This window comes from Ischnura elegans, chromosome 2 (genome assembly GCF_921293095.1).
Source record: "Ischnura elegans chromosome 2, ioIscEleg1.1, whole genome shotgun sequence".
Classification (NCBI taxonomy): Eukaryota; Metazoa; Arthropoda; class Insecta; order Odonata; family Coenagrionidae; genus Ischnura; species Ischnura elegans.
The window spans coordinates 139506915-139529950 of NC_060247.1; the positions used below are offsets into that span (position 1 = coordinate 139506915).

General features: G+C 37.7%; 1 long non-coding RNA gene across 1 annotated transcript; it reads left to right on the top strand.

Moving 5' to 3' along the window:
- Positions 1–526: 526 nt before the first annotated feature.
- LOC124174168 lies at positions 527–22659 on the top strand. Its single transcript, XR_006868889.1, has 4 exons — positions 527–609; positions 1097–1432; positions 6148–6251; positions 22121–22659. It is a non-coding gene; the product is annotated as an uncharacterized LOC124174168 (long non-coding RNA).
- Positions 22660–23036: the final 377 nt, after the last annotated feature.

Consider the following 23036-nt stretch of genomic DNA (forward strand, 5'->3'; position numbering starts at 1 on the left):
TAAACAGCCATCGAAAGGAAATGTATAAATGGATGAACGAAAGAATGCACCACCCAAATTGTGCAGACGATTGAACAGAAACTAGAAAATGTTCTAATTTTGTTCCTTAATTCAAGTTTTAACTCGTACGTACATTGCATTGACGCAGCAAAAGTAACGTAAGAGCTCAAAGATCTCTGCAACTATTTGTCGTCAAGCAACCCGTTATTAGTAAACTACGAAGACTACGTAGGTATGTGATGTCACGAGGCGGGGTCTTTTTGTGTTGAGGGTGGGGCCCCGAGTCTCCCCCTCTTCACTTTAGCCGACGCTCTTTTCATTGCCTCCCCCTGACCACCTGCTCCACCCAACGACGCGCAAACCGAACCTCTCCCGACCGCTTTCGTGATGCACTCAAATAATCAAGGCCAACACTTGACTCTGCCATGGGCTATTTGTGCCAGGCAACCTCCCTCGATATCCTTAGTAATTCCCCGCCCTCTCAGGGCTGTAAGTTGGAAGCAGCACGTCACTTTCGGTTTTCCCCCTTACTCCTCACTCTATCATAGTGAGTCTAAAATCAGTTCAGTTTGTGTTTGGAGGTGGACGATCTGCCACTGTGGAGTACTGGTAAGTCCTATCCTCGTAAATAGCCTATCGTTCCATGATGTTTCTACGCGCGAAATCATAACTTTTGACATTTTTTTAGCAAGAAGGCAACGTTCTTTGGCAATAAGATTTAGTCAAAATTAATGGTGTTTTGTACCAGCATTCCTGGTTTTGGCTTTTCATGTTTTTTTTTTAGCTATTATCTAAATCTGTCTCCACCAGCAAGGTCTAGTTACGCGATATATTACCACGCACAAGTTTATGCATGAATGCATGATTAAGGTTCACGCATTCGCACATGTTTCATTCAATCGTAACTTTTCATAAATGAGCATAAACCTGTACTAATTACACCATCATGAGACCAGGTCTTTAAGAATGGCTTTAATTGTTATGCGTTGCATTTATTTCCGCTGTCACAATTACTCCTTGCCGTATATCAGAGATAATGTCATCAATACAAATTATTTGTCATATCGATTAAGCCCTTTTTCTTGTTTTTTTTTAGTTTACGAAAGGTGGAGTGAATAACTCAATTAATGATGGAACAAGGATAAAAGCAAGCTTTCAACGATCCCTGTCAAGCCTGTGGCGCAACCCCTGAAGAATTCTCACCGGTCAAATTATTAGCAGCTGAAATAATGTGATGCTGCCTGCTGTGTTACTGAAGGGCAGCTACGAGTGATTATCTAGCTATTCAGTGAAGTGATTGTGTCAAGCGTGCACTAAAAGGTTCATGGTCAGTAGTGTGTTGAATGTGCAGTGCTGGTGAATATGTGTACTTTGAGGATTCGCCGATGGACAGCTGAGCTCTGCCGCCGATGGACGTGTCATCGAATGAAAGGTAGGGAGCCTTCTTCCCTCCCACTCAATGTGAAGCTTAAGCATTTTTGCAGACATTTATTTAAAACAAACTGATCTTAGTACCCTCTTTTTCTGACGAGAAGGAAATATCTTTGACACAAAGTGGGGTATTTTTGAAAATGCACAATTTTCTTTGAATGCTGGGTATAGTGTGTTTGTAATACAGCAGATGGACTAAAAAATATTTTCAAATTAATTCAATTGGTATTGAATGCAATTATTGTACTTTTTGATCGGGTGATCCGACCACCAATTTTCACAGGCTCCACTTAGTTGGATTACGTTTCCATGCAATTAATAATAAACTTCGCCATGTTATAATGCTTAAATTTTTCTGCACTCATACGTCAGTCTTAGTAGTTTAAACTCCATTAAGGTGTCTGAAAGTGCAAGTTACGTGCAGACAAAATTCTCAAGGAAGTACGTATCGAGTAGAAATAGGGTGAGATAGAAAAGAACATCTGAGTCACCACATGGAAACAGTGGGTTAGAGTGAGCGACCTTTTTGGTCGGGGGAAGTATTCTTTCCCCCTTCCCACTGCGCTCTTGACACATAAACCTGCAAACCTACGTGAAGCAGTGATCAAGGCGGGCATATTTGATCGAATCTTTCTCCCATTCCTATCCTATCACTCCCTAAGGTGATGGCTGGATAATTTTCTCAGGCATAAGACATGTTCTGTCTCTCTCTCGTGAAAGACATGACTTCAAAGGACTTGCCACACCCACTCGACCGAATTCATCTTCTAAATTATGGTTATATTTGTGGTATACCTATTTCTCGACACATTACTAGCTAAAATCTAAAGCTATTCTTTTGTATTGTTCAGGGTATATAGATCCTTTGCATACCGTCTTATATTTACTTCTTTCCTGTTAATAAAGTTAAACCCCTCCCCATGTTTTTGGTTCTTCACGTTCATTTCCAAGGAAATTGGAAATTTTGAAACCGTTTGGGAGCTGAAGTAAAACCCGAGAAAGCTTTCCTGGTGAATTTCTAAAACTCGTCGTGGTTTTCATCGGAATATGCAATTATTCGCCGAAAGTTTTGTCAGCTTCACTCATGTTTAAAGGTCTATTGGCAGATGAAGGCTCTCTCGTCAATTTTAGTTGCCTACGACCTACGTTATTGTATACTGATTAGCAAGCCTCCCAGGTTCCGTCTGAATTACTGGTGAAACATTTATAAACATTCTCATGCAAAACGCTTTTATTAAAATCGATGAACTCGTTAAGTTAGCAGTTAGAAATTGAAAATTACAGTAGTGGGGGTGACCAAGGTATGGACTTGGCGAGCGCTGAAGCTAACATTTACTGAATTATTTTCCGATAGTTTTTTCTTGCGGCATGCTACATTTTACTGTCAAAAATGGGGCTTCGTTGATCGCTAATAGACTCTCCTACGCTTTGCCACTATAGCCCCAGAACATCTCATAGGCACACCTCTTAGTAGCACCTAAAGTGATCAATTAATAGTAACTGACAATGGTTATTTTTTGGGGAAAATATAACCAAGTGCCAGTTTTTATGCTACTAATTAATAGCAAAGTCAAATTTATTAACGGAAATTAATTTTAGTGGTGAAAAACTAGGTTATACAAATGATGAAATGATAACAATATGACTTACCCAGAGTAAGATTCGACGATGAAGACCCAAGAATTTGACTGCCTTCACGGAAAGACATCAATTCTATGAGTCGCTCATTACATTTCCCTTCGTAGTAGCTATCGCTGGTAAATTATATCTTCAGCTGGTTATAGATGCTCCAGTGTTGCTCCCAGTGAACCACTCAGCTATCTCTCTCGTAGAATGATTACGGCATCAGGTTATTCCACCAAGACATCGCTTGAATTGAGCATGGCTACCTGGGAAACGAATCTGCGAATGACCTGAAAAAATAAATACTTCTTTGTTATTCATTGATTTCATTCAAGAGTTATTCATTGCATCGACATTTAGATGAAACAATAATTGCACACTTATTCAGGCTTAATGACACTATTTTGATGGCTAGAAAAAGTGCCAGGCCATTAATAAAGAACGCCATTATAAAAGGACAGATGCAAAAAGGCTTAGAAATCTTAAGCGAAATCTGTGGCATAGTGGAAGAACATTGCTGACTGAATTTAATAGTATTCTTTAGAAGACTGGAGACCGTGATTGCCATCAAAAGTTCTGCTTTGGTATTGTATAGATTTCACTGTTTATTCTTGTTTGGTTAACAAGACAACAAATAATTTGTGGCTATGATTTGGAATTTCATCTACGATTGAACGTGGGGCAAAAATAATGAGAACATCGAATAACAAATTCGCATATGGGAAATCGATAGAATATTCTGTTTCGCAGAATCTTTACCACCGAAATAATACGTAGATCCGAGGAAGAATTGGCCACTGATGTCCTTAAGTGATGAATACGATCCTTGAATTGAATGGAAGCTATGTTCAACGTTCAATGTGTCTTTTACTCAATTTTATTCGTCTTTATATTTAAATCGCCAAATTTGATACGTCAATGAAAATTGAGCTAATTGTAAAGGGGAGCATTTTTAAGCGAATTTCGGGATTAGAAATGTACTTATAGATAATGAACTCCACAATATCAATACACTGCCTATCTCTGCCACTCACCTTCGTATGCAATTATTTTACATGATGAGCTATAATAGATACATGCATATGCGTGAGCATAATCGTTATTAGACTAAAATTACAATTACAACCTCTGTTCACTAATACCATAAAAATTACTTGAGCTCACTCACCTCAATCAATACCGCTGCAATTCTTTTTTGTATTTCTGTTGACAGCTTGTCGTAATCGCTTTCCATTCTCGTTTCCGCGAAGTGAGACGGTGACTTCAACGAACGAAGAAACAGCTGAAACAGCCTAGAAAATCAATCTTATAAATTTCAAACTCGCGAAAACACGATGACGCAGTATGGACGGTTGGTGACGAACTGCGGTGTGTTGAGTTTTCTTCGTGACTAGGGGAAAGGGGAGGTGCTGGATTAGAAGCGACAGTTGAATGCAGACCGTCGATAGTCTAATGTACTGTTTTTTGAAAAGCGATGACTTGTTCTGCAAACCTACCTCCTGACCTTCGTAGATGACTAGAATATTCTGGAACATTGATCACGTGTGTTGCGACCGTTGGCTTTTAAAGGAGTTCCGCGCTATTTTTGTGTAACAGCGCCGTGAACAAATCTTATTGGTTAAGCGTAGTATTGGTTTTCCGCGCGATATATTTTTTATTTATAATATAGAATATCAACGTATTTATTAATATATTTTACTGAATTAATTTAAGATAACCTAAAATCTACGATCTACAACGAATTATATATGTTTTTCGTTGCCTTAAAAATAAATCGGTTCGGAATTATCGTGACGTCACATGCATACGTCATGCGGTTGACGCATTGCTGGAAGCCCCCTCCCTCAGTGCTTGACTTCACATCGCGGCGAGCTCTCTTGGGGATAAGAGGTGAGTACCTAAGTTATTTTTAGGTGGAATTTTTATTGCATTTTCTATTCTCTGAAGTGAAGGAATAATTCGCAAATACTGTACATTCAACTTCATTAAGTAATCCAGATCATAGTGGCTATTATTTTGAATGAACATTTTTTTTACGCAAGCCTTCTTTATTTTACAACTTTTTATGCTATGCGAGGAATTTGCATCAAGATTAAAATAAGTTTCAAAGTAATTTTTTAAGGAACGCGAGTGATAAGAAAACATCCTCTCCGGTTGAAGTCGTACCTGTCCCTGTGAATTTTGAATGGAAATAATTCCTTCGGTGTAAAGTATTGCGGCAGTTGATGAAATGTTATACTTCATTTGTTGCCAAAGCGGTTATATGACGGATACTCAATTATTTAAATTGTTTGATCCCCCTTAAAGTTCGTTTGTATTCGCTACAGAGCGGCATATCTGTAACTTATGAAAGTTGCATTACGTTACGTGGTGATGACATTTGAAATGAATAAGTAAACTGTGAGTAGTTTTATCTTTACATTCACCTTGTTTCTTAGAACATCAGAGATAACGGCGTCGATATAGGAATCACTATCCTTACGGCAATCGGATAGCTTACTTCCAGTACTCTGGTATTTTAGTTACGTTTTTAACGAACGTCAAACTCATGAATTTCATTGCTGCGACTGCAAATATGAGGTATTAACAGTGGACGTGGGACAGTGTATTTTATGCCAGCCACATGGCATCGTTATTGATTAAGAATGAACCTGAATTTTAAAAACGAAGCTTCTATCAGTGTTTGCTTCAGTTGTCAGCCAACAACCCATATTCGCCCTTTTAAAATGTTTTCTTATTGGTACTGTGAGCATGGTGAAGGTTTCTAAAGGGTTTAAGAGGTATTTTAAAGTTTTAAGAAGTATTCTAAAGGTTTAAAGAGGTATTTTAAAAAGACCTTGATATTTAAGTCTAGAAAATTGCACTCAACTCCGGTAATGTAATAGGTAATCTAATTTTGATGAGGAATAAAAGTAAGAGAATATTGACGATCATAATTAGATTTACAGCACTTCGTTTGGATATTTTTAATGTTTTCACATTTTGCCTTTGAGGTCGTTAATAAGGCAATTTGTTGTAGTTATGCTCAATGTTAATTGTGAACTTCTAGTGGGTGAATATTGTCAGTCTTTAATGAGAACTTTTTCTTTTCAGGTGCACGAATATTATAGAAATAGCGGATGAATTCCATGAAAGGGGTGGGGTTTAATGGGGAATTGCGATGAGGTTTCAAGGAAGAAGAGGACTGAATAAATATGGTGAGTCAATGTCATTCAATTCATGAAAATTATTTGATAGATCTTCAAATATTCCCATACCTTGGTCTTCTGTTTCTCTTTTCGTCTCTAAGTTGCTACATGTAAACCAAATACTTTACAGTTTACAAACAATAACTTCTGTGATAATTTTTTGTGAAAAGTGAACGATATTTCATCATTTTCTATTTTCTAACAGTGTTTTATGCTACAAATACCCAAGTGTTAATTAGTATGATCCTTCGTGGCTATGACACCTATGAAGGCAACTAGGAAGTAATTAAAATGTTATTAGGCTACGTAGCTGACGTAAATTTTGAATGATAACATTTTAATATTTAACGATGTTACGTGGAGAACAATTGAATCTCTTAAATTCTTTTTTATGTCCTTCATTTCTGGTTCTGTATATCCGAGGCCCTCCTTATCCGCTCTTGCCATCCACTTGCCCATCGAGTATTGCCTTCATCAGGCCACCAAGATAAATGCTTCAAAATAAGTCCGCTGATCTGTCCTCTACTAAGTTCTCACTAGGCTTTTTTTCTTCCCCCAGTCTTCCGAGGAATTCCGCATTTCGCAATCGGAAGATCCATTTAATTTTCACATAGCCGAATAACCATTAGTTTCTCCTTTTCTGTCATTGTCCATGAATCACTACCTTGGAGGAGCATACTCAAATTGTGAGCTCTAATGAATTGTTTCCTTATGTATGCTCAGATTTCCTGCTTCTTTTAGTGAGCTGATTCTTTATTTGTCTGGAAAGTTCTCTTCGCCTGGACTATTCTACTGGTTATTTCTTTCATCGCTAGTTATTGTACTTCCCAAATATCGTAACTGGTCGACCTCTTCCGATTTTCGTTTCCTTACTTTTATGATATTCTTGAATTATTTTCGTTTGCTACACTCATATATTTGATCGTGATTTTCCCATGGCATTGGTTATTGTCATACCCATATTTACAAGAGTCCTTTTGAATTTCTTAAGCCTTTGCTAATTTCCGTTTGTGGATATTCATGCGATGAATACTCCTGAATGCTTTTCTTTTATTTAATCGGCGCCTTTTTAGTTCTTAACTTGGCAAATTACGGGAGAAATATCACTGCCTTGGCTCTGTCCGTTCCGAATGCTTGATTCTTTTTAGCTGGGTCTTAATTGTTTCACCCCTACTTGTTTTTTTAAACAAATTGTGAATGATTTACTTTTTCTTGTTAAGGAACCCAACTTCTTTCGGGATTCTGAGCATTGAAATCCAATCCATGCTACTGCTAAGTCAAATTATGACCATTTCAATTGCTTTCGTACTGAGTTTCCCTGCTTCGCACAATTCTTCCAGATATTCAATCCCTCTATTCACTTTGAATTAGCTTTCAGTCATAAGGTCTCCGTTCGCGTCACTTGCGGTATTACGCTCGTTATTGGAAGTGGTTCCTTACAAACCTCGATGCAGCTTCTCCTTTTCCATGTACATTGTTTTTTGTGCGTCTTCGAATTTATTCCTTGCCGATGTTTCTCTGGCCCCCCTGACTTTACGACAAATCTCGTTATTTATTCTCATTTAGCATTCCTCAGTTTTCGTATTCTCGCAGTGTCTTCAGCGCAATCCAAGAATTTTTACGTGATCCATTTTAATGACTACCGTTTTTCAAAGAACTTCCTTTAGCATACTGTAAATTTTTCAACCTCTCTGGCTCTGATTTCTCGGTCACATCCGATATTTTTTTTGTTTACCTCAGCTTCCTAAAATTACACTTGGTACCGAGTTTCCTCTAATTTGCCTACTTGCCAAATGCATTTATAGATTTATGCTTCATTTTCTTTTATTATTTTAGCTGACATAGCATCTATTAACTTATAGCCGCCACTGTCCGTCGGCCAATAGGGTAGCTTTTGCCGTCCTTTACCTAGTTACCTAATCTTTTTTGCTAGAATTTAATCAACTAAGAATCTTCTCATGTCTATTAGCATTTTCCTAGTGTATCTTCTTCGGCTGTGATTATTTAATGTTGTGTTAGCAACCACTAGCTTGTGCTTAGTGCCAGTCTTTAATTTTGCTTACACCATTACTGTTTCCCAGCTTCTTCTCCGTCAAGATCTTCGCCGAAGTTAGAATTACTTTCACCGAGAATGATTTTTCTTCACCTCTTCCCTGTTCAATTATTTCGGACATTTCTTGATAGGCTTGCTCCTCTTCTTCATCTTCTAGCAATTTTGTGTAGGCTTATAAACCTTCGGGGCTGCAGTAGTAATGGGTTTATATCTTTGTTATTGACCATTACTAGCCTTTCATTTGTAGCTAGCTTATTTTTCTGCCCTCTTTCATAGCACTAAGCCCACTTCATCTCTACCGTTTAGCGATCTTTTGTGCTTTATTCTGTAGCTTCCATTCTATAAGTCTCCTACATGTACATAATACATCTTAACACATCTAAAGCTACATAATACCCGGCGAGCCACCTCTAGGGTGTCCGGCAGGGGGTGGTCAATCACCAGCAAGAGGCATGCAATTGGACTCCTGTATGCGCACCACATAGTGCAAAAAACGTCACGCATACTAACATATTATACTGCCATATTCTGTTAGAAAATATAATTAAAATTAAGAAACCTGCATTTAGGTATCTGTAAGGTAGTAGGTTACAATACAAGTCATCTAATCTATTTACGAGTTCTAACGATACCGTTATAATTTCTGATTGTGGAAAAAAGACATTCTGAATCTGTCTGTTCTACAGTCTATCTCTTGTATTTTATTTATATGATCTGATCTTCCCTGGTATGCTGGCGTCCGCAAGATATGGCTAATTTCGTTTGAAAACACATTGGTCTTGAATTTATCTAAAAGGTTTAGTCTATTATTCAATACACGGTCTGACAGAGATTCCCATCCGAGTTTATCTAACAGATCAGTTACACTAACAAGACTATCGCAACGACTTTTCACATACCTGGCAGCTCTTCTATACGCGCGTTCTCTGTTATTAAGGCTATTGCATGAGAGTGTCAAACACTGGCAGCTTATTCTAAATGGGGTTAACGTGTGAAAAGTAGCTAATTTCTCGTAATTTTTCGTCGCCATTTCCTAATATTCTTTTAACTAAACCCATTTTTCGATTAGTTTGATAGGTTATTTCTCGAATATGTTTCTTCCACGATAGATCATAATTGAGTCAAACTCCAAGATATTCCACGGATTCAACAGTCTCTAATTGGGTACTCCGAATGATAAAGCTATGTTCTGAGGATTAATTATTTTTCAGGAATTCATTACAACGCATTTTTTTCAAATTTAATTCTAACTGCCATGCATTGCACTACGATGAATAGCAGCATGGTCGTTCGTTAGTTCATCCCTATCTTTACTGGAACGGCTTATCCTTGTAAACTACAGCGTCTTCTGCAAAGAATCGTAGCTTACTGCGTACTATTTCACCAATGTCGTTTATTTAAAGAAGGAGAATGGGCCTATGACACTACCTTGAGGGACGCCAAAAGTGACTCTTACCTCGTTGGAGACAGCACCGTCTAATTCTAAACTTTGGACGCGGTCGCTCAAATGTTCTCTTATTCAGGAAATGACATCTACATCTAGACCATAAGATTTTATTTTTATTATTAACTTTCGGTGTGATACATTACCAAATGCTGTTTTGAAATCAAGAAAAGACGTTTCTACTGGAATGCTATCCTCTCCGGAGACTAAAATATCGTGGGCGAAAATCGCTAACTGGTTTCGCATGATCTACTTTACCTAATTCATGTTGAGTTCTCATTAACAAGTTTTGCACGTCTAGGTGTCTCATTTCTGAGCTGGCTACGTTGTGTTTGAAGGACTTTGCATGAGGTTGACGTTAAAGATATGGGCGGGTGTTGGTGCACAGAGGGCTTGCTAGTGGTAAAGGTTGGATAATAACCTTGCCTCCGCGTTAATGTACTCGTGAAAGACCGGCGGGAAATAGTAAATGTTTTCGTCTTTTTATATTTAGCTATGTTTAGCCTTGTAAATGAAGTTCAATAAGTAATAATTTAACACAAACTCCCTTTGCATTCGTTCACCTGCTGTCATTCAAGGATATATTCAATTCGTTCTAATACACTTATGCATCACCTTGTATCATAATTGAATGAACAATCGACAAGATTCTTTGCTAATTACGACCGTAATAATAATTTGCTAAATAATTTGTTTCATACCGTGTTTTCCTCATCTTCCACAATTCTTCTCTTCCTTATTATATGCTGATGAGCTTTTGCTCGTCAGAAAAAAATGGTGAAGTCCCAAAAAGCCTGTTTGCTAACTAAATATTTTCCGCTGCATAACAGCCTCGAATGTTTTGTCGGTCTGTTAGGAGTGGCTCGTGGGCAGGTTCGTGGAGTTGAATACTAAGTTCCATCACCCGATTTCTAACTGTTGCGCAGCTGCATTCAAATTGCGCCTCCCTGTATAAGGCTACTACTCTACCGACACAAATGATTATCCTCGATCAAATGGCGAATCCTGTTGTCCTCGAAATTGCGGGTGGCTCGAGGTCATCCGCTCCTTCGCCTGTCTATCAGCGACTCGTCGCCTTCCTTGAAGCGCATTACCCAGTAATAAACAGTACTCCGGGACGAATTCAGTAGCCCATCTATTTAGGCCACTGTTTTGCCGCCCTCCACCATGTCTATTATCTGTCCACGTAAGTCTGGACTCGACCGCATGCTCCTTCGCTTTTCCATAGCTTAGAAGTTCAAGGCTGGTTCTGAATTATCGATGAAGTTGTTTGTGAACCACTTGTTTTCCTTTAGTTCTGTATTCTACTGTCCATGGTTCCCATGTAATTTTCCCATGATTACCACTTCAACACTGGCAATATTCAATTTTCACATACTAGTAATTCGTGACATGGAGAAGTGGTAAGAGCATTAGATTGCTGTGATGAAGTCTCAGGTGTTTTTTTCTCATAAAAACTATGACTTCCATGCATTGATTTGCATAGTTATTGTTCAGTACTTACTCATACTTTATAGCGTTTTAATGTGTTTTTACAACAATACTTGCTGACCCGGCGAACTTCGTACCGCCTAACAATCAATGAACTTACAGTTTACTTACACTATTTATAAATCAAGAGCGGCTGTATCGTTTTTAATCATGTTTAATTTATTATAATAAAATAAGGATACAAAGTCAATAAAACTACGTAAATGAGTACCAAAATTGCTTGTCAGAAAGACATTTTCTTTATTGAATCTACATAGGGTGAATCGGAGCACGTTTACGCGGATTTTTTTCAACAAATTTTCTTACGTTTTAGCTTAAGAAATTTTGGGCATTGTGGTTTAATAAAGCAGTTCATGAAATAAAAATTATACGCATTCAGTTGTTGGCTATTTTCGTTATTAGCTGTAAAAAAATGTTTTTAGGTCCAACTCTGTTGCATACACTTGGCCCATTCAGGGGGCAGGTTGACACGACCCCAGACCGACGCTTGACTGATGCTCAAAATCGTGCAAGAAAAGCCCCTATGAAGCAGCATTCGCATTAAATGACTTAAGGCGCGCCAGTTTTAGTATCTCTGTTTGGAAAAAATGCACTGCGTAAACGTACTGCATGCGTAAACGCACCACGGTGAGCCCTACACATTCGGGTTTAATGTCTTGCGTCAAGCACCTTCTGAGAAACAACAGTTTTTGTTTTGTTATCAGGCGCAAGATGAAGCGGATGAAGCTAAATAAATATAGCGAAGCAAAGCAGTGACGCAGCGAGGGGAGGTTTTGGGGGATAAACCCCCCACCAAGTCAGTTTTAGTCATCCACATCTTCGTTCTTGCTCGCTAAATCAACCATCTTTGATTCTTTTGGTGATCAATCATATTCTGGAACTCTTTGTTGATGAGCTCACTGAAACTAATTTGCAATCACTCCAAGGAAATGAGTTAAAACTACTCGATTCCTCGACAGGAACACGGACATTACCGTTTGTCAACAATTGCTTGGAGATTTGTTTACAAACACGGTAGTGAAGTGTCAACTCGAGCTGGGCCACGGCTGGGCTTACAATCAGCTCGAATTAAATTTTTTAAATGTAATTTCAATTTAATTAATATTTTGAATATATTTAGTAATTAAAATGTTATATTGTTACTAAATTCAGTTATTAAAGTGGTGAAAACAAAACAAATTATTTAATTTGTAGTTTTGACCGACTTATCAATTGTTGTGTTACTATAACTCCTAAAAGCATGTCCATAGGAAAGAGATGAATTTTTTGTGTGAAATTATCCTTTTTTTAATGGCCTATATGTTAACCCCGCCTGAGACGAATCCAAAGAACCAAATCTCATTGAAATCGGTGCAGCCGTTCTCGAGTTATAAGTGTTCTAACTAACACGATTTTCGACTTTCTTTTATATATATAGATATAAATAATAGTTAAAAGGAAGAACTGTGAAAATGAATATTTTAATGTGCCTTGTCATATGCTTTTCTTTTTCCGCTTAGCCATGGCTTACAGTTCCACGATTCCAGTTATCATAATTATTACTTGAAAACTAATTTCTAATCATGCATTAGCGTTCTATTGAATTTAAGTGGTGATATTATATGCGCGATAATTGCCCACGTAGAACCGGGTTCTAATCCCAGGGTGCACATTTTTTTTCAAGAAATGTTTTCTCTAGCGAGGAAAAGTTAAGATCACTAAAGGTAACAATAAGATTCGCATCGTGCCTACTGGAATGTTATCCTCTCCGGAGACTAAAATATCGTGGGCGAAAATCGCTAACTGGGTTTCGCATGATCTACTTTTCCTAATCCATGTTGAGTTCTCATTAACAAGTTTTGCGCGTCTAGGTGTTTCATTACTGAGCTGGCTACGTTGTGTTGAAGGACTTTGCATGAGATTGACGTTAAAGATATCGGTCTGTAATTAGATAGCTGTTCCTTGTCTTCACCTTTGAATATTGATATTACATTAGCGATTTTCCAGTCATTAGGTGAGTACTATCGTTTTCAAAAGTAATATCTTAATTGCCCTATCACAATTAAGAATAGCGGATGGAATATACTGAGGTACAGTCACTTTCAAAAGTCGGTCCCCACGGCCAGCGCGAGCAACTACGTTCTCCGCCGCGCTCGAGCTTCGGGTATTGCTTATGCCTTCTGTGCCTTGAATGGGCCAGTTTGACTTACTCTCACCGTCCGCGAAAGTCCTACCGAGGCATTCTTCTTTATTCTTAGATTCTACCTATCCGACCTCGCCGACTCCTGGTGTCAGAACACAGGCGAAGCATAGTTCTCAGTCACGCTATTCTCACCGTGATAGTATTCTGAGACAGATGGTCTGTAATCTGGCTTGTACTAAAAAATACCGAGACGTATCGGCGTCGCAACGCACATATAAGGAAGAAAAGAAAATAGGAATTTACGTCTAAAAGAGTATTCTAAAAGTTGCCTCCAAAATAACATTCTAGATTACACCTTTAACACATTATTACCAAACACGATCAATGCATATTGTTCTATAGATTAGTATTTTAGACACGCTGATAGGCGCATTCATCATTCCAAGGCATTTTCTTGGGATATATATTATCCTACAGATTAATACGCGTCTCATCATACGAATAATAAAAATACTTATGGGCGCCAAATTATTACGTTTAATTCGTTTTGATATTTATTCCAGTCGTTACTAACATTTCTCTAAGAAAATGTTTAAATAATGCTTAATGCATTCCAGGTATCAGTAAGTAATTAACACATTTCTTCGTGTTCATCGAAAGTTGGAATGTCTAAATAGTTATCATAAATATATTTCCGATACATAAAAAACCTTCGGAAACATTAATTACATCACTTGTTTGCCTCTTTCTTACCATTTTAAGGCACATTTAGTATGTTTTATCTTTCACCCCTTCACTGAGAGGTCAAGCTAACTCTTTCCCGTTTTTTGCTTCTTTTTTTCATCTAGAATAAGTCGTAATTGGCGCCTGGTGATATCATGCATGTCAATTTCCTCTACATTATTATGTATAAGTGGTTTCGCACCAATAATAGAACTTACACTCACGTAATGAATACCTTGTGGCAGTCTTACGGGTGAACAAATACTGATCATTATCCTTCAAACAAAAAACTACGCATGCATAGTTTTCGTCCGATAAAAATATACCGCGTCGGGTACCTGATGACTGTTTCTGCGCAATTAATTAAAACTATACGTATTAACTACCAAATGTAAAGCTTGTGATGTAGCGATTTACGGTGCGGAAATTTAGACGACGACGAAAGATGGACAAGAAAAGAATGAAAGCAACCAAGATGTGAGTATAAAAAAACAACGGAAAAGGTGAAATGCACGAAAAAGAAGTGCTATCCTTAGAAGAGAGATTTGAGGAACGGGGGGAGGAGAAGGATGAAGGTAAGGATATGGATAGAATGAAAGGGCCCTAACGAGAATGGCTGTTACTGTTAATTTAAGTGGTAAGTTCAAGTTGGGAGGGGCGCAGGCGGGGTGATTCGTAAATTCTTTCATGTACTCCAACATTATCAATATACCTTTCATAATAATCAAATATACTCCCTTTTTCATTTCAGAAGGGCAGGTAAATTTTTTTTTTCATGACCACCGTAAATGGTTGACTCATAATCATAATGCCAGGCTGATATTGCTCGCACTATTTTTCTTAAAAAACATCGAGCAATACTAATGTACGAGTATTCCACAGAAAGAAAAGGACAACATTTCCTACGACGAATTGAGGCCTGAAAGCTTGCCATTTTTCTCAATGCCCATAAACATCTCGCTACTTCTTTCACTGAAAAATTATATTTATCTTCAAAGCAATTTTAAGGCTAGTTTTTAAAGTATACCGGGACTAGCCGCGGTGATAACTTTTACGGGAGTCACCCGCAATGCACAACCGTGCGAAAGATCCACAAGAAAAAATCATTCGCCTTTACCGGAGTCACGGTCAAGGCGAATGATTTTTTTCTCTGTGGATCTTTCGCACGAGGCAATCCGATTGCTCATCTGAAAAATATAATGCAAATCTCCTCTCATAAAACAATTTCTTTGCCTGTGGTTGTTCTAGGTAAAAAATTAAAATACTTCTTCTTCTATTATATTAACAGGATGAGAATAAGTTACGGTATTCAAAATGCAGGCACCATTTGCACTCCGAATAAACTTAAACTTGGGGAGTAACTGATATTTCACTTGTAAACATTGAAAGGTGTCTGAAAATCCTTCACCTTCGACACGGGTAAACGCGAGCATGATAGTAGCCGTGACGCAAACGACAATATTAACATTGGCGTGAAATATTTTCGTATTTTATCAAGACCATGTTGAGATATTGGATTATACTGCTCGAAATGTTCTGAAAATTTAATTTGTACTATATGTGCTGTATAAATTCACCAAACGATTCGGATGTCCCTCTCACTTCCTCTCAGGATGTGTTACTCGCCAGAAAAATCCTTAACTCTTCTCCGCTTTCTTCGATGGTGGAATTGTTTGGCCTTGGGGGGGGGGGGGGGGTTCACCGGGACCTTCCTACCTCTGAAATCGTGCTTGGGGCTCTTGGCGAGGGTTAAAGTAGTCAACTTGCACCATTTGCACAACCCGATCCAATCAAATCGGTCCCCAGCGGACAAGGAACGCGTAAGCAATACGCGAAGGTTGACTTCGGAGAATAACAGAGACGGCTGCGCCAGGTATGTGGACCGACTTTTGAAAGTGACTATAACTCACGTCCACACTCACGTTGGGTCGTCGAAGTTTTTCCTATCGGGGTTCGTGCGAGGGTTTTTCTATTTTTTGATTCATATTTGTACTCACCGTTTATCTCTTACTAATACGTCGCTCCGTGGCCGAGTAGGTATAAACCGTGCGCGGTAGTAGCGGTAAAGCTCTGGGAGGGTTCGAATCCGAAATGATAATACTTTTCCTTTACTTTTTAAAGTAGACATCTTTAACAGCAACATAATCTATCCAGATGACTCGAGGAAAATTAGTACTGAATTTTTCAAATGACTGAAGTTATTTAGCAAAAATTAACCTTCGAGGTAATCCGCATTAGAAATTTTTTTACATCAAATCAACTTAGGAGCGATAATGACGCAGTAAAACGAAAATTCCAAAACGCGTACTCCAGGGAGTCAATGTAATAAGCACTACCAGTGTAATTCACCTACCTAGTGAATAAGCGTGGAAATGAATCAACCGAAAGTCAGTCTACAAAATATGACATCAAGTTTGCCGCAGCATTAAGAAAAAAGAGGCAAAAATAGAGAATACGTTTTAGGGCGCAGGCATGGTAATAGGAACAGAGAGTCGATTACAGAGGATAGAGTATAATCGGCAGCGAAGCCTTTTTTTTAAGGATATAAAACTTAGAAATTCGATCGACACGACATGACTGGTGGTGGAGTTTTTCATCAGTTAAATCACATTTACACAGCACCGCACACGAAATTACCGGCAGTGAAATAGAAAGTGCATCGTCTACAATTAAACAAAGAAACAAAAGGAGAAAATATATATTTGCTCTTTTTATAGACCTCCAAACAAATAAGTTGATATTATTTACCAATTAGGAAATCGTATATTCTATTCATTCACTTTGAGAGACAGCCAAGGTATAATAATTATTGGTCGAAATTTTAATCTCTCACCTCTAAATTGGGATTTTTAGACTGCAACCCGAATTCAAAGAATAGGAAATTAATTAGCGTAGTATTACTTAACGCACAAGCAATTTACTCGCACAAGTAGCTGACAAGTCTATTAGAGGAAGTAAAAAAATATGCCTTTTAGCAGTAATCCATCCTAAGTCGACAAAACAAATCAATATTATTGACGGTTTAAGTTATCATAGAGTAATTTTTCCAACCTTAATAATTGAAGTAGGCTTCTTTGTTAAATCGAAAAGGATTAGATGCAAAACGAATTAGGTTGGGAGCCACAAGAGACCTGGAGGCTGCACGCTAGACTTACTTAGATTGCTTGAGCAATGCAGAATGTATCTTTATGGTTGACGAGGAGAACATCATATTAGGGCCTCACTTCATATTAGGAACTCACATCATATTAGGGCCTCACTACGTTCCCAGGTCCGATATTTAAGTAAAGAGAGTAAATTAGAGAGATATTTTGCCGAACGGATAGGTATTGGAATTTGTTTTTCACTCGCACGATAAAGGAGGACCTTAATAAATTCTAGGCGTTATTTCTTAAGAGCATTTCTTTTTGTGTGTAAACGGCCGGTGTCTTAACAGCCACCGCCAAACACCTATTGAGGCGGGTGCAGGATAGTATGTAGATGTTGATGTATTAAAATGATGATGAAATACTGCAAATAATTTTGCACTCATTAACACAATTGATATCATCAACATGTTCAGACTTATTAAACACGCTCACTCCTGAGATTGCTGTGATATATTTAGGTGTGGTGAATGAGCCGACTCTGGTATTTTCTTAAGTTGCCAGGATAAAATGAGAAGGAACAAATTTATTTCCACCTAATCCTGACACTAATTGTGGTTAACACACCCCCTGAAAGGAAAGCGTTACTTCTTTTAATCACATCATTTTCCACATTTTTGGTGACATAGAACCATAAATTTAAAAACTATGAATATCGATCGAATTACATTTATTTTTCTTACCCTAGGGTCATCAAATTGATTTCAAATACGAGTGTATCTGATTATTTTGTGAGAATTTAAATTACTACGTGTAGGAGCTACACTCGATGGCGATTTGACCTTAATTAGACGAAAATACACTAAGAGACAACAACTCTCACCTCCCCTGATTATTTCCTCTCCGTGAATGAATCTGTTTAGAAATGTGTTAACGTAGATAAAGTCATCATTTTAATTACTTAAGTCGTTTTAAAAAGATTCAGGACTAACTTTTTTTTAGTCGTCTGGATAGATTATGTTACTGTTCAGGATGCCTCTTTTTTTTTTTTTAAAGTATTATAATTTCGGAATCGAAACCTCCCAGAACTTTACCGCTTCTGCCGTGCACGATATAGACCTACTCGGCAACGGAGTGACGTATTTGTAAGAGAGTAAGAGAGATAGGAAAAACCTCGTCACGCAACCCGTAAGAAAACATTCCAACGATCCAACGTGAGTGTGGACGTGAGTTACCTCGGTAAATTCCATCCGCTATTCTTAATTCCGATAGGGCAATTACTCCTGGAGTTTGACTCCAGCTACGGTAGCATGGTGGCATACGAGTGACGGATGCAGGTTGCCTTATGTACCGTCCTCACAAGTTTACGCTGACCCGGCCCCGTCAGTTAAGGGGGACTCCTGGGTGTCAACATAATTTTGAAAACATATTACTTCTTGTTTCTTGATGGATTGACTGATTATTAACTGCAAGAAGGGGGCAATTACAGAGGATAGTTCTCTATTTACGCGAGAAGGGCTTTCGTCTGGACCAGGTGATTTCAATATATTTTCTATTCCGTGCGCACTTATGTCAATAGGCGGCATCTTTCGTATGCAGAGATTGTCAAATGTCTCGGATGAGTTCTCAGAAGGCTCTGTGAGCACTCTCTTGAAGTAGGAATTGTTTGAGTTACGACGTATCGGAAATGTTTTTCAACACATCTCCATTATCGTTTCTCAGCGAACATACGGCAGATCTTTTTTACCTTGAACTTCCCTAACATAAGACCAAAACGCTTTCGGGTAATCCCGTAACCGTTCTACTGGTGTTCTTTTTTTAAAAATTCGTGAATGAATTCCTGAACGCTTCCTTCGTGCGGCTTTACACAACCTATATTTTTTAAATTATCAATTCGCGTTCATTAGCGGATAAATCCGAGGTGACTTTTTTCATTTTAGCATGGCACGCTCTGTGTCGCCTCAACGATTTTCTCACTTCCGCATTACACCATTTCGATTCGCTACCTACCCTTTCTTGTTTTACTAGGGATGATACGAGTGAAAGAAAAGCTTTCCAAGCACCTACCTTCTACAATTAACTTTATTATTGAAACGCGCGGAAAGCATTTTTCAGATGACACTTAAACCTAACAAAGTCATCTCTTTTAAAAGTGAAAACTACGTCCTTTTTTTTATTTAGAGAGAAGTTACTATCCTACGGTCACTTATTCCTTCGACGGTGTTCACATTTATTACCTGATTAGGTGTAGTCGTTGCTACCAATCCAGAATACATTCCCCTCTGTTAGGTATATACAAATGCTATATGAAACAATGAATTTGATGTAAAATTGTGTAATAACGCCTCGAAAATCACTTTATCCCGCCCACCAGGGTAATGACTAGAAATAAATTATTATAATACATAAAAATTATTAAATCGTGAATCCACTTTTGTTGCTAAATACGGTTTTCCTGCGAATGAATCGTGTCAAATCACTATCACAGGTCAACAACCCTATGAATGGTTTGTCGCAGCTCTCCTCTCAATTCTCCTAATCATTTCGCACCTTCTGAGTTTCTATTTCACATACTTCTTTACTTTCTTCTTCTGTTCTTTTTTCTTTCGTCTCTTTCGCATATTTTACACGATTTCATTCTTTTCCATCCTTTCCATCCAGTTGTCCCTCGGAGATTGTCATCGTCAAGCCATCATGTCTCAAGATATGGCCTATAAGGTTGTTCCGTCTTTTTATCAAGGTTTTTATTCTCTGCGCATGACTTCCGCATTTCTTACTCGATCGATCCACTTGATCCTCATTATTCTTCCGAAGCACCATATTTCGAAAAACTACCATTGATTTCTTTTCTGTTATCATATTCCAGGCCCCTCCTCCGCATAGAAATAAGATTTTACCATTGAACTTCAGTGCATTATCTTATTCTTATGAATTACAAAGGTTGGAAAATTCCAAATGGGAGATTTTCATGTATAGCAGTCGATTCACTATCGAGTCTCTATTCAATTAATTATGAAATATTTTTCTTCTGGATGAACTTTCAACGTAAATGGAAACACAATCGTTGAGATTTACGAATATTAACTGTCGGCTTCTAATGACACGTGGCCAGCGAAGAGAACTGAAACAACGCCTTCCTACTTATCGGTATTGCGTATTAATTCCGATTCCCCTAATTAAGCACATGCCATGATTTTTCACATCTTCCTGCTGGTGATGATTTTTCTTACTCGAAAGATCATTCATTTCAGAATTGAAACAGGTTCTTTTTCATGCATTCTTGTTATTCACGGATTTGCACGATGAATTTTGCTTTCCCGGTTGGTTTATGCTTTAGGCCTTGCAGTTTCTTATCTTATCAAAAACGGGCTTTTGAACCCATGTGGCTAATTTAATCAGAATACGATGGCCTGTACTTGTCCCTGGTCATTAGTTACCTATTACCCCCTCCGACTACAACAACGCAAACCCTAAACGGAGTGTCCCCAGCGCTCCTCATTTTCACTCGGAATAGTGTGGACTCTTCGAGGTGTCGTAGCAATGAATCTGTTTGAGAAGGAAGACATCCGCGAGTCTTGATGTAGTCCTTTCATAAGCATGCCTCCTTTTTTTAGTCGTATACGGTTAAGATTTTGATAGTCATACATAATTTTATTATTATTATTATGCGTCACTATACGGGTCTATTTAAGAAAATGAATATTCATGTAGGTCCCGCAAAGGGATCAAAAAATTGAATATTCTGTATTAAAGGTGTAGAACCAGCGTTGGCTTCGGTTGTGATGTAAACCTAATTTATTGATACCACAGAAGTCCTTTGGTATCTAATTTGTCAAATACATTTCACTAATGATTTTGTACAGCTTGTATGTATTTTCTACTGTATTTTTTATTAGCATCAACAATTTTTATCGTAATTTTTTCGAAAGGTAAATTCATTTTGCAGCCTTGTTATTGATTACACCCCTTTTAAAAATGACAAGGAAGTTCGGTGCATATCAATATGGAGCGTATGTATTGCTTTTATAAAGCCTCTGACATTCTATTATATCTGCGTGTTTTTAATCTAAATATGCAACAATGGGCTATGAAGTCTAAGGCGTTGATTATATAATTTACATAGTGTGGCCTAATCAATGAAATGATGTATAATTTTAAGACGTAATGGACATACCAGCATATTTACTCTATAAATAAGTAATTTACTTGTGGTGGAACGGGTGAAATTAAGGGATTTTTGAGAATTTTATTCCCAATAGATCAGCACTCATTAAATGTAATGGGATTTTTATTTCTAATTTTGGATATGTTATTTTGAATACCCAGTGTTCCATCCTTTACGCATTGAGTAAGACGAACAATTTGTATGCCTTAATTTATACTTAGAATGAAATATTTATACAAGCACAGTGGATAATCTGCTTTTACTCGAGTATCAAAGCAACTTTGAATGTTAATCAATCCCTTGGAACATGGTATTCATTTTATGATCAGTTAAGCGTACCTACTTTTCCGACATTTCTTCTAATAGTTAGCAATTATTTGGTATGGTTGTTGTGAATTTAGCTGGTCAGAGAAGAATGGTCAATGTATGGGAATATTATAAGAACATGATGTTTTAGTAAATTTTGTATTTTTCCTATGACATCTAATTCGCTCATGTGAACTGAGCATTTTATCTAACTTTACAATCCGCCAAATGAAATGAAACCTCATCCATTTATTAAATATTGGCCTAATTTCAAGTAATACATAAAATGATACATTTATTTGACATATCCTGGTCATTGCTCGGTACTCACAGGATATATATCATTTATTACAATCCGTAAATTTAGCTTTTTACGAGTTAATAATCTTCTAAGAAATAGGTCAGCAAAGTTTTCATACTATGTGGTCCTGTTCTCACTAGAAATGTCGGACTTAACTAACTTGAATTCTCTTTTCTCTTCTTTACAGAATGAAAGGGTACAGAAGTCTTCGAAGCAGGGAAAAGTGAAATCACCAAATGAAGAAATTCAAGTCGCCGGCCGAAAAGAAAATTAAGGAAGAAATATTGCTTCAATGAGAGGAGGAGTGATAGGCTAGGAGTTAGTGGCTGCAAGTGATATTATTGTGCGATGGCCTGGGCTTAAATGTTTCCGTCTTTTACACATACATTCACAATTACACAAAAATAACACAAGCTATGAATCAAGGTACAAAGGTTCACGAGTTCTCGATGGGTGATGACGTCATTCGAATGAAATAAATACAAAGAGTCAAAATTGACTCGGAGGATAAAATATAAATACAAGGTTAAAAAGTTGCAACTAATGAAAGGTTATAATAACTGGTACCAGATAACGTGAATAAAAAAATGGCAAAGCTCATTGGTCAAGAACAAGGTAAAGAAAATGATGAAAATAGCGCTAAAGTTATGGTATTCAAATGAATACTAAAATAAAAGGCCTTATAAACCTTTACTATGGTTTATTTAGATTATGAGCTCAAACGTAGGTAGGGGTTTATGCGTGCGTGTGCGATGTGGCCATTTTTTGTGTTTTTCCCCTCCTTTTTTGGTTGTGTTTTTTGGAGTGTCATGTATATTTTTGTATGTGCACACTAATATTACCTCTCCACAGAATTAAGTCATCGCTGGATTTAAAGAAAAGAAAACGGAAGATGACGGTCGAAGAGGACCAAGACAAGAAGATAATGCGTGTGTTAGCTTTGATTTGGGCTTTTAGGGCCGAAAAAGTTGCGTAACGTAAGGCTAGGCGATTATATGCGTGCGTTAATTTTAGCCTTTTGAACCAAGGTTTTTGCATGCACGCTAATCCATTGCAGCGTACAGGAATGGGACTTTCACTGTGTTAAAGTATGTTGTCGTGGA